This window comes from Callithrix jacchus, chromosome 10 (genome assembly GCF_049354715.1).
Source record: "Callithrix jacchus isolate 240 chromosome 10, calJac240_pri, whole genome shotgun sequence".
NCBI lineage: Eukaryota > Metazoa > Chordata > Mammalia > Primates > Cebidae > Callithrix > Callithrix jacchus.
This window is the reverse complement of record NC_133511.1, coordinates 47928476-47942024: the sequence shown is the minus strand read 5'-3', so window position 1 is coordinate 47942024 and position 13549 is coordinate 47928476. Positions and strand designations below refer to the sequence as shown.

The following is a 13549-nucleotide window of genomic DNA, read 5'->3' as shown; positions in this document are numbered from 1 at the left end:
TCAAGGTCTGAGCCTTTTTTGTTAAATAATGAATTTGTATCAAGAGGGTTACTTCTACAGAGAAGATTCAAATTCAAGCTAATGTCTGTGCATTTTAAATGCCACCAACAGATGCATAATATAGAGCTCTTGGTTGGAAAAAATAATATTTGTTATGGAAAACACAAATAGAAACTGAAGTTGATGAAGCTCTTGCACGTACATTTCTCTTTTAATTTTCTTGACTCCCTTGTAAACTGTGATTCTCATCTCCATCTTATAAAGAAGGAAACTGAGGCTATGAGAATGTAATAGTTGGCTGGAGGTCACACAGCCATTTCATGACAGAGACATACCTTGACCCAAGCCTGTCTCCAGATGTTATGATATCACATCATCTGATAATTATAGAGGTCACACAGCTTAAATTGGTCAGAAGCTATCAATCAATAGATAAGGATACTATATAAAGGAATCCAGCTTGTGGTCCTTTTTGTGAGGTCTTGCTTAAAAGCAAATTTGGAGGACAGAGGGCTTTTCTGAGTCTCTTCTCTCTACAGCCCAGCAATTAGATGCAGCTTTGGTTGAGGTGGTTTGTAATAGCATACTTCCAGGGGAGACTTTTCTGCAAGCCAAAAAGGCATACGTACAAGAGAATACGGTTCTGAGATCCATTTTAATACTTTTTATGTTCACTCAACAGATGTTTATGATAGTCTTTGCTATTGCAGATTCACATGCTGAGGCCTGGGGGTAGAGAGGTGTTGCAGGGACAGATGGACCTGCTCCTATCCTCAAAGGACTGACCATCTAGCATTTTACTCACTGTTACTCTCTTCCTCTTATTTATTTTTCCACAAATGGGACTTTTTTTCTGTCACTCTGAACTTTTTTTTTTTTTTTTTGAGACGGAGTTTCGCTCTTGTTACCCAGGCTGGAGTGCAATGGCGCGATCTTGGCTCACCGCAACCTCCGCCTCCCGGGTTCAGGCAATTCTCCTGCCTCAGCCTCCTGAGTAGCTGGGATTACAGGCACGCACCACCATGCCCAGCTAGTTTTTTTTTTTTTTTTTTTTTTGGTATCTTTAGTAGAGACGGGGTTTCACCATTTTGACCAGGATGGTCTTGATCTCTTGACCTCGTGATCCACCCGCCTCAGCCTCCCAAAGTGCTAGGATTACAGGCTTGAGCCATTGTGCCCGGCCCCACTCTGAACTTTAAACAGATGTTGGACTGGAGATTCATATCCATCAGCTTATTCAACTTAGCACCCCTCTCATTTCCAGTAGCTTTTCCAGAACTTCTACCTTCACCATAAAGCTCCATGAGTTTTCCCAAATCAAATTTGGGCTTCTTCAGCATTTTCATTTCTCTGACAAAGACATCATGAAGAAGATAAATTGATCGACAAGCCTTTTCTCTGTCTTTTCCGATGCTGTCTGGAATCCATTTATTGACCATTTCTTTCAAGTCATTTTTCTGTGCTACTCCCCTCATTATTTCCATCATCTTTCAAATTTGGTGGACCTGTTGGTGCTGAGTGGTTACACAAGAAATGTGACTTCTCTTAGAAAAATGACCTAATAGAGCTAGAAAAGACTGTCACAGCATTGAAGATCTAGAGTATTAATTCAGGCGATCCATTTCCTTTACAAATGTCAGGGGTCTGACATTTCTCATGTTTGGATACAGACTGTAATCTAGGCAATATGCTAGTGATAGTAGGGGTAAATAATGTAATTAAAATGTTTTTATGCCTCTTTGAGATTTTACACTCTCCACTGTATCTGTAGACTGAGATAATGCCTTTCATGTAGTAGATGCTTAATGAATATCTGTTGACTAAAATGTAAAAGGCTAGACACATTGACATTAAAATGCTAAGACCTGTCACACATGTCATATATTTATTTTTCCCTTCAAGATTGAATTCCAAAAGATTTTTATTGGACCATACAATATCACTCTAGATTAAGTTATGTAATTTAATTTTATCTCAGATATAGTCATAGATAATACAAGGTACTTATCTATAAGGTATTTTTTCTTCTGACAATGGTTCTGTGCTAGAGATTAAAAATACATGTATTTATCTATCAGGACAGCATTGATCATTTAAAATGCTTGCTAACATGATTAGGCTGATTGTAAAAGAAATTTAAAGAAGGAAAAATATAATGAAATGTTTCAAAATAGTAACATCTGTTAACTCACATCAGTGCCTAATGTGCATTTTTCCTTTATATATTTCTCTCTACCTCCCTGGAAACATCCTTCTTGGAAGTTTTCCCCTTATCAGAACAAAGTGCTAAGAGGTAATTTTTTCAAGCTAGATGTGACAGAACATACATCAGCATTCAGGAATGAGGCTTTTGCAATAGGTAATAGTGTAATCGGTTTTGCCAGCAGCAGAATGTACAATCCTATTAGAGTTGTGGAAAAGGGAAAGTATCACCTTAATTTACCTCCAGGCAATAGAGCAATAACTTGAGGTGCCTAGGGCTGCTGTGTAAAGATACTTTAATCACATAGTAAAAACAGTTTTAGTCTACTGCCTACTTTAAATGAGGGATGACTCTCCTAAGTTAATAAATGAATTTTAGCCAGCATACAGTCTGGCAATCATAATATGCTATTTTTAATCTTTTTCAACATTAAATCTGTTAAATTTAGCAGGTTACAATGAGATCAATTTCTCTCCCCCACCACATTCCCTATGTTCATTGCAGTAAAATTGGATGACAGCTTTTGGATGAGGCTGATAGTGCACAAGAAGGAATTGCTCCAAAATTAAGGGAAGTCAGAGTTTCATTCCACAAGCTTCAGATAGAAGCTGCTTTCTATTGTTTTGTACCTTTGGGACTGAACTCATTATAGTAACCATCAAACTAGAAAGTCTTCAGCTGGGGGTATTTCTCATGTTTGCTTTCTGGCTGTATGGGGAATGTGATCTTTAATTAGTTCAGGTTGTAAAATATTGCAGAGAATTTCCCAGGCACACTTTGCTTTGTGGTCTAGGTCAGCAAATGCAATTCTGTTTTAATTGTGGCTGAGCTATTGTCTTAGACTGGTATTCCTAGAGTGCCTTTTACCAATTAATGGTAATATACTACTGGGAAATCATGTTGCCTTGTGGAAGCCTGTAAATAGCAAAGCCCTAATAGGCTGTCTATTAATAGCAGTACAGAGTCAGAGACTTACTGCCATTAAATGGCGGTATTCATGTGTGAAAGCCGTCCAGTAACTACTTTAAGGAATTTTAACAGTCATTTGTATGTGTATGGGAAACGTGTGTGTGTTCGTGTAAGCACGTGCACATGCCTGTTTCCCTCCTGTTTTCCTCTCTTCTTTGTCTTTTTGTTGAGCTTTTTTCTAATATGAATTTCCATTATCTGTCAACTCTTTATGATGGATTGGGTTCAGGGAAGCAACATGTGCCAGTCGTTGCCTTTGAACCTGTACTTCAGATGTGTGGCATTTTGTTTCCTCTCCTGCCTCTTGGCTTATCATCAATTCTAGCAGTGATTTTGACATGTGCAAATTAATAATCATTCAGTCTAAATGAATACAGTGACCTTTGTGCCCACATGATGTACTAAAAGGAGAAGATGCAGTGCTCATGTACTCGAGAAGTCCACAACTTAATGAGAAAAGCAAATATGTGTGTTTGTGTGTATGTGTGTGCGTGTGTATTTCCACCTGTCTTTAATAGGCTGCCAAGTTATAATAGTTTAATGTAATCACATGCTTTTTACATTTGTATGTGACAGACTCCTGAGATTAGTAGTTCATAGGAAAGCTGGGAGGGCAGCAAGGCAAAAAAAATCTACAGGGATAAACATAATCTTTCACCGTAGAAGTGCAGGATGGAGAGGTGGCCTAGCAGTTCATTTGAAAAATACCTTGATGCTTTAGGTGACCATAACCTGGAGATGAAGTGGAGCGTAGGATAGTTTGTTCCTATGAAGTCTAATGCAGCCTCTGAGGACAGTGATAGACAAGTGTGGGTTTTAGATGAACCAGTTCTCAGGATCTGGTTCTCTGTTCTGAGCTGACCAGTGTACCAGGGGTATTACATTAGAGGATATTTTCAGTCTGAATAACATTTAGGAGAAGATGAACAGCACTGGGGAAGGGATGGGTAGTAGGCATCTCATAAGAGTGATGACCAAAGACAACTAGCAATATTGAATCCAGAGGAAGAAAGAGAAGATAGATTCACTTAGTGTTTTAAGGCATGTGCAGCAGAAAAGCTGAATCCTTATTCTGTGACATTTGAATGGGTGGAAAGTGTAGGCAGGCAAATATGTAGACAGGGTATTACAAAGAACTTCCTATCACCTGACTCTATAATCAGTCTCTCAACCTCTCTCTCTCTTTTGCTCTCACACAAACGTAAGTTTTATAAATCACTCTTTATTCTTACTATATACAACACACTCTGATTTTTTCCATTTTATGTAAAAATACACAACTCAGATCTATTGCATTGATTCCTATCTTATTAAGTGATAATATATATATATTTGAGACAGTCTCATTCTGTTGCCCAGGCTGGAGTGCAGTAGCATGATCTCGGCTCACGGCAACCTCCGCCTCCAAGGTTAAAACGATTCTTCTGCCTCAGCCTCCTGAGTAGCTGGGATTACAGGCACACCCTACCACGCTCGGTTTATTATTGTATTTTTACTAGAGATGGAGTTTCACTGTATTGGCCAGGCTGTTCTTGAACTCCTGAACTCATGATCCACCCGCCTCAGCCTCCCAAAGTACTGGGATTACAGGCGTGAGCCACTGTGCCTGGCCACTAATTATAATTTTAAAAATAATGCACACTCGTCTTTTTGTTGTTCCTATGGAATAGGAAGTTCTCTGTACCTTAGATGGATTACAGTTCTCACATATGTAAAGGAGTTTGCTTTGTGGTCTTTTGAGATATTCCTGTGAAGCAGTGTCATTTTATAGTGGCAGAGGTTACAGTGAAAGAGGGGCATATCTTATGAATCACATTGTCCAAATAAATTACTGCTGTCATCTGAATTCAAAGAGATACATTGTTCCAAATCAGAGCTCTAAGTGACTTGAACATTTCCATCAGAGATTGTGAATTATTATGTAATGGAAGCTAAATAGTTATAGTTTTTCATTTTGGAACAGCCGTAACTGTCAGGTCCACATCATATGCCAAAGACAAGTTGTGCCATGGAAAATACAATGTGAGAGCCAGAAGACCACACAGATTCCATGAATGAGCCAGACTTCTTGGGAGGTCAGTACTCAGACCTGGGTATTAAAGGAGCAGGTCTAATTTGTTTTAGTGATTTTTCCACCCATATTCTTTAGATGGTTCCTAGCAACTGCTATGCATGTTTATTTAAGTAGTGTTTGAAACCTATCTGGTCTCTGCTCAGAGCACAAGTTTGATAGCAGAAACAGAAGGAAAGGTTTCCAAAGACTGTTGGTCCTGAACAACTGTTACTTAGGAGTTTAATATTGGTTCTCTGCAGGAAACATGCAAATGACTGATATTACCCACTAAAAATAAAGCCTTTTTATAGCTGATTTTAAAATCCTGTGTTGGCCATGTCTTTGAAACACTCTTTAATTGCTTATGAATTAATATATTATACTTCTGCCTCCTTTTCCTTGTTATAATTTCTCTTTCTACAAGAATAGTTATCGTGGTGGACTTTATTGATCTCCACAACAAGATTTACCTGTTAGCATTTTCTCTTTCAGAACATTCTTGTGACTGGCTGCAGTTCAGGAATGTTTCCCTTTCATTTGGTACACATTTGCCTAATGATTATGTGTGTCAGGTACTGGGAAGAGAAAAGATGAATAAGACATCGCTCTCCTGTAAAACACTCATTTAATAGTCAGGCATAGAAAGAAAGCTGCAGATTTGTATATTAAATGCCAAAATAAGAGTAGGTTATAAATGTGGTGGTGAAATAAGTGCATATCTATTTTGGGATTAATGACTTCATAAAGAAGGAATTGTTCAATTTGTGTCTTAAAGTGCATGTATTGAGGGGTGGGGAGGTAGGTGGTTATTTCAGGAAGAACAATGAAAAGCACTTTGGAAACCTTCAGACAGTTCTGAGATACCTGGAATACACAGGTGGCTGGAGCAGAGAGTGGAGGAAGATGAGTTTGGGCAGACGAGAAGAGCGATCCTGAAGGTGTCTGTGCATGCCTACTAGAGACTGTCCAGGCCTGCCTGCTACCTTCTTTCAACCAATTCTGGTTGCTGGTGCACCCATTGGACCAAGAATGGGCCGGCTCTTTCTGATTAAGGGCTCTTGAACTTCTGCTGGGAAGAATGGTTCTGACTGATGTAGCTTCCATGATTGTTCTCAGACTTCCGTGGACTTTCTCATGAAGACTGAACAGGCATTACACTTGATTCCTGACTGTGAGTGTCTGTTTTCCTCTCTGGTCTCAGAGTCTGGCTCTGCAGCAGATTCATTTTGCAGGAGCTGAAGCTGAAAGTGCCATTGCGGTGCTGGTGCGAATCGCTACCCTCTCTGGGATATCTCTGCAGCAGAGCAAGGTTACAGAGCTACATCTGCTGCAGCTTTCCGTGAGTTGTGTAAAGATGGTGCCAACCAGTGGGGAGCTTACATTTTCTTAGCTGGGATTCCTACCATTTTAATTAAATATTGCTTTTAGCAGGTCTTCCTGTTTCTACCCTCCTGGGACTAACTAGGTGTATTTTCTTTTTCCTTTCAACTCATCATTACATGAAGGACATTGTTAATAGATGTGATAAATGATAATTCTCTGCTGGATTCTTCTTGCACAATCAGGAGTCAAAGCTCCACCAGAAGAAGAAATATCATTCACTCATTCAACAAATAGTTATTGTTCATGTACTAAGTACAACAACTTTCAGGCACTCTGTAGGTACTGGAGTCCATGTTGAGTAAGACAGAGACGATCCTCTCTGCCCTGGGGGATACTACAATCTGTCTGGTGGGGGACACAGCCATGAACCCCATAATTAAGATCACATGCAATGACGTCTCATCAGAAAGGCAGGACAGCACTTTCTGTGTGGCTACAGAGCATGCCCAAGATTTTGGGCAGGTAGCTGGTCAGAACCAACCTCAAAACCAAATTCCTCATGCCCTTTTTGTTGCAACCTCACATAGGTACCTGGAATTTCACTTCTGCTGAACTCAAAGTCTGGACAGTGAAGAGGAGAAGGGTGGATGTAGAATGGCCCCAGGATCCTCCTTTCTGGACACCTTTCCTCTTTTCTCTTTGCTGCTAACATTACCTTATTGTATGACCTAAATTAAGCCAAAAGCTACAAATATTGAGGGATACCTCCCTAATACCGTCCTCATACATTTTTACTTCAGTGAGCCAGCTTTCCTTTGGCTATTGGATATGTTATCAGTGACGTACATACAATATAACTAGCATCAGAGTCCTTCATTTGAGCCATTCACACAATTTTTTAAACAGTATGTTAATATAAGGTCAGAATATTTTTCATATTATCTTGAATTTTCACAGTAGTTCAGATTGCACACTATTATTGCCCGGTTCCATGTTCCTAAAATAGTTGTTTCTGATTATATGCATGTTACCTGCTTCACATTATGAGCAGTACTTAAATAAATGTTCTTACATGGGGGAAAATTATCATGATTTTTCTTCCATCTCGAGGAAACTGCGTATCAATTTGTTCTCAAATCTCTATAATTTGATCTAAAACTAACATTGACCTCTATTGCTATTTACACAGCTATTATCACTAAACACATTTGAATATAGACATTTTTTAAAACTCTTCTATCTGCAACATAAAGGCAGCATGATAGCAGCAGACTAATCTTAAGACAGCCTTCTTTTTTCTCCTCTTCTTTTCCGTTCTCACTGAGAGTCCACATCTATGCATTTAATGAATATCCAAGCTGTGTGTATATGCACACTGAATTCTGTTTTAAGGACTATAACTAGATGAGAATTCTTTTGTTTTCTTGTCAAAGCCTGGTCTAACACAGTGAGTTAGTATTTATCGATATCTTGTCAGTGCCTCTGGTGCTGTCAACAGAGCAAGTGGGCACATTTCATCTCAATTACCAAAAGAAGATGAATACAAAGCAGGATATGTGTGTCAGAGGTTAGAGCCATTTAATGGGATGAAATGTGAATGAAAATTGGAGAACAATACAAGAAATCTATAGAAGATGAGAACTGGGGAAACTCAATTAGAGAAAACCATACACTTCCCCCATTCTGGACCCTGATTTCTTTTTGCTATTGTAGTTGATTATTTGGTTATAAATAGGAAAGCAAAGAGTTTATTGTTTCCATTATGAAGAAAAGGCAAGGTAATTTTGAGGATTTCACTCATGTGCCTTGATGCTTTTATATATGGGTGTGTGTATACACACATATGTACACAGTGTGCATATATACATATATAGGGCATGTATAAATGCACACACACATTCTGTATATGTATGCACTATATATGTGTATGTATATACTAATATGTATACATACACATGTATGTAGGATATACATATACACACACATATACACATACACACACACCCTGTGTATAACATATGTATGTGTTTGTGTATATACCCCTATAACACACATACACTGTATGTGTGTTTGTGTGTGTGTGTATAACCCCTGTTACCGAATCAATCAAACCTAATTACTATATGAAAGCATGACATTGGCCATGTGACTTTGGCAACACTGGTCAAAGGAAAAGGCAGTTGGGTGAGATTTAACCTAAAAGGATGAAAGAAAATAGACATTCCATAGAGTACTTTTCCCATGGTAAGCTTTCATAAACTTGTCATAATAAATGTAATTATAACTTTTTATGTCACCCAACATACATATTTGAAGGAAGAAACAATAATACGAAACTTAGACCCCAATCTGTCTTCCCTTGCTTGTTTTGTTTTCTTTCATTACCTCAAATATGTTTTGCCACGGAAGTAAACTTTGCTATTTTGTTAGAAGTTGTCTCTGTATTATATGTGCAGTTATCTGTGCAACCCTAGTAAAAATGTTTTCTTGGTAAACATCAAGTCACCTGTGAAAGTCAGAGGGCATTCATCTACTTGAGAAAAGAATAAGAGAGCTATATGCTTTCATTATTTTAATGACAAGTTACTGAAGGCTGTTGCTTTATAAGGGGTAGCAAGTATGATATTTGTATCAGGGTGGGTGTAGCTTTGCTTAAATTTTTCAGATTCTGATGCAGAAGAAAAAGTGTTATTTTTGCCTTGGAGAAAAAGTTATCTGAAAAGGAAAATTTTCACACAGTTTTAGCATAAAAGAGAAGTTCAAGTCCATTCATTTACATTTTTAAGAATATATTCTGTCCTATCGGACACTGCTCACAGAAGAGATACTTGGACTTTTGAGAATATGTGGGTGTGGGCATATGCTCCAAGCATTTGCCCAAGTCATTTCACTTCAGGGAATCTTTTTCCAAGTGTAACTTCTTGAAAGAGAAAAGGCTTTTCTAAGTGAAATTCAAATTCTCAGTCCAAATGTTTAGCGACCCTAGACACTCTTTGTGCTGAGTTAAGAGACTTGGTATTAAATAAGTCTAAAAAATTGGATTAAAATATAGCTACTATCTGACAGTACATCCACCTGAAAATGTTCTTACTTGAAGGGCTGAAGGTTGTGTTCTAACATTTTATTTAACAATTCCACAACACTTTTCAAGGCTAAACAATTAAAGGTTTTGTGGACAAATTTTAATTTAAATTATGTCTCGTGCAAAATATTCTCAGCAGAATTTTTAGCACCCTCTTTCTAGCAACAGTGTTTTCTCTTACTAAACATCATAGAATTTTGTTTTTGAGTAAGATTATTAAAATACAAAAAGCAGTTTAAGATTGTTAATTTATGACATTAGTTATCTCTCTATATGATAAATTGTAGTATTTTTAAAGTTTTGTGGTTTTTTCCCTCAACAAATAATGCAAATCTTACAGCGATTTAATCAAAATGTGATCCAAAACTGCTGGTTAAAATATAATTGACACAACCTTTCTGGAAGGCAGTTTCATCAAATGCATTTAAAAATTGTATATCTCCTTTGACCCATCAATTTTACTTTTGCAAATTTATTGTAAAAAATAATTGAAAAAAGATAGAGATACAAGGTTATTCATCTAAGCATGAGTTACAGTTGTGAATGGTTTAAAAAGTGACCTGATAAGTGGCGTAGCAAGAGTGGACTTCATTAAGTAAATGCTAAGCATCATGTGAGTATTTCAGTCAATATTTATTGAGCACCTTATGTGTATGTGCTAGACACAGTTCTAGGGTAATGGCAGTAATCGAACAGAGAGCATTCTTACACATAGTTTACATTTTAATATGATAGTGGGCTAGTGGGCAAGTGGACATCTCACTACAGTCATTTAAAGCGAGTTATAGAACTAAAGTTATTAATGTGGAAAGATGTTCCATGTACAATGGTGAGGATCTATTGAGGGATGGTAAAAACTCCAGTTACTTTTGCACTTAAATAAAATCACAGGTAAATATACAGCTTTGGGGTGAAAATAATATAGAACAAAGGCAATGCAACAAGGACATCAACAGTTATTATCTGTGGACCATGAGATAATGAAAACTTTTAAAAAAACATATTTTTATTTCATATTTTCTTCTACAATGAAATGTTAATTTTTTAAATGCAGAGATAAACCTAGTAATTCATTTGAATGCTCCAAAAATTTCTGCTGTTCAAAAGATTGATCTATCATCTCCCTATCTGTTTGTCTATCTCTCTAGGTACCTATCTCTGAAACAAGACTGGAAATAAACTTCAGCTTCCTTCAAATAGCTGTTTCTTTTTTTGTTGACCATTACTGTCAGAAAATATGTCAATATTTCTAGATATCTAATGAAATCCATTGTGCTGAAGCTTATGTCCATTTCTTCTCAAGAAATAGAATCTAGTGACCACCCTCCATGTTACAACCTCCTTGTTTTCAGTCACTTCACACAAGCCACGTCTCGACTTTACTTCACAGATTCTCTGAGGGTATTTTTTCCATCACTCTAGGTTTCAATGTTCCTTTCTTTCTGTGTGTATGAATCTATACCATTGTGCTGTATATAGTGGGCATGCAAATTAGCACACATCAAAGAAAGGATTTGAGGCTGGGAATCATGTAGGTTATAGGAGAGAAAAGCAGAATGCAAGCTGTACGTGTCATTCTCAGCTTGGTATTCTCTCTGCTTCCTGTCTTCAGGCTGTTGGTGCCAACTACACAGACAGGAGATTGTGTAGAGAGAACAGGTGTGCATTTGGAATCCTGTAAAAACTCATCCTGCAAAGTTGATCTTTAAAAAATCAAGTAGCAAGTATGTGTTTTCTGAGCCTACAGAACATCATGGCAAATGAAGCTTTTGAACATGCAGCTAAGTTTTAGAATTCCTGAGTCCCAAACAGACAAGGAGAGCTGTCCATTTTCATTAACTCCAAAGAAAAGCTTGAATTCAGCCTGAAGCCCTTTGCCTTAATCTTCCTTGCAGCTCTCCAGCTTATAGCCTTGAGAAGTAACAGGCAATGAAGGCAACTTGTGTTTCAGTACATAATTGCTCTCAACAACTGTGTTGTGGGTTTTTCTTCTCCTTCTGCAAAGATGAAAGATGCCTAATCAATGGGCATCCTCATGAGAAGGAGGGAGCAGAGTACAATAAAAGTGTCCAGGGTGGATGCAAATCTGTGGATGAGAGCCCACCTAGAGTGCCTTGCTGGTGCTTTATCTTGAGGCCTGGAGACACTGATTCTGACAGCTTGCAGTATGTGTGTACCTGTGGTCAGGGCAGCATTTAAGTGCATGATAAAATCAGCTGATGTCTTCATCAAACTATGTTTTTGCTTCTAGGATTGAGGATACTATCATGACTCCATTTGCATTCTACGTAGCAAACAGAAAACCCAAAACTGGGCATAATTTTAAGAAAATTGTCTTATTACTTAGGATAATTCACAGATGGAGAGTTGAGTTTCAGAGCCTGTTAATTATCACTTCTTCATATACATTAGAGAAGTCTGAAATTGACTATAAGCTCATTCTATCCACATTCTATTTTGTCTGGTGATGACAGAATAACAAAATATCTGGCAGACTCATTGCTTTTTGTTTGTTTGTTTTCAAATGTACTTATTCATAGAGGGAGCTTCTCTTTAAAGAACCAGACCTTCCAACCTGTCTAAACTTACCAAATGTATGATGTTATCCTTCATTTACTTATTCCACATTTTTTATAGTGTTCAGTTTCTAGCCACCATCATAGGATAGAGAAAAGCGAGACAAAGTGTTTCTTACTGGCTTTCAGGATGGTAGGGGGACAGAAATAAAGGGGTAAGATAAAAGGCAGAAGGGGTCAGCCCCCATCCTGGATGGCTGGCTGGGTAAGAGTGCTCTTTAAATTCTCCTTGAGAGGTGAGGAGCAGAGGAGGCCATCTGGGGAGATGGATTGAAGGAGCAACCTGGGCAGATGTGCAGGAAAGCAAAGGAGTGACAGATTAAAGGAAGAGTCAGTCCTCCAATTCACCTAGTTTCAGAACAATCCAACATAATTGAAAAGCTTCAGAGAACATATAAAATTGAATTCAAAACAATACATTGCAGCAACTTTTAGAAATTGTGGAAGTAATAAAATCATTTAATTTCCTCTTACCAAAGAGCCATCTTTTTCATGATGATGGACACACATGGATGGATCAGCAGCATACCCATGTGATGAAAAGAGTGTGTGACTCCTACTCAGTGGACCACATTCCAGTCCTGACTTTGCCACTTGATTAGCTGGGCAGTTCACTTAAAATCCCCAATTTAAAAAGTGCATTAAAGTATACATTTAAGTATATTATATCTTAATATGTGACATTTAAAGTATGTAAAAATATCAAGATCCATGTGATCTTGATAGAGGCAAGCATGGGTATGATTATATAATATAAAGTTGCCACAAGACAAAATCACAACAAATTTAAAGATCTTACCTGGTTTTTATTTGTGATTCTAGAATCAGACAACACCTCATTCTCTAAAATAGAATGGGTGCTCTGATTTGATGAGCAGAGGAGGTGGCTTTATAGATAGAAAAGGGCTGAGGAGAGCAGAAACGAAACAAAAGCAGATTGGTTGTTTCAAAGTGATTTTCCTCATAAAGGTTAAAGCAAAGGGGACTTTCTTATCATGCTAGCTAAAACTGTCCTGTTTGGGGATTTGACTGTTTAATGAGTGTGTGTGTGTGTAATATCTAGCCTGATTTCTTGGAAGGTCAGATAAACAACTTACTGTTCTAACTTAGGTGGCATGGAACTATGGAACTTTAGCATAAGAGACTCCATTTTGGTTTGATCTTCTGGGCCTGGCACAGGAACTCAGTCCAAACCTATGGCCTTCTACAAATTGTGTTTAACACACTAAAATGTATTTGAAGCATTATAAACATCTAAGTTAAGATTATCTCTACCTACAATTTCTCTACTAATCTCTGTTCATGCCATTTCAATTTGTTTCCACTGTGTCATGTATTTCAGA

The 13549-nt window shown here is 37.7% G+C and overlaps 1 protein-coding gene and 1 pseudogene across 9 annotated transcripts in view; one reads left to right on the top strand and one right to left on the bottom strand.

Moving 5' to 3' along the window:
- The window catches only part of LOC118145611 (phosphoglycerate mutase 1-like), a 122435-nt pseudogene extending 120948 nt beyond the window's left edge, over positions 1 to 1487 (bottom strand).
- Positions 1 to 13549, top strand: part of FAT3 (FAT atypical cadherin 3) — a 677903-nt gene that overhangs the window by 267760 nt on the left and 396594 nt on the right. The window lies entirely within an intron of this gene.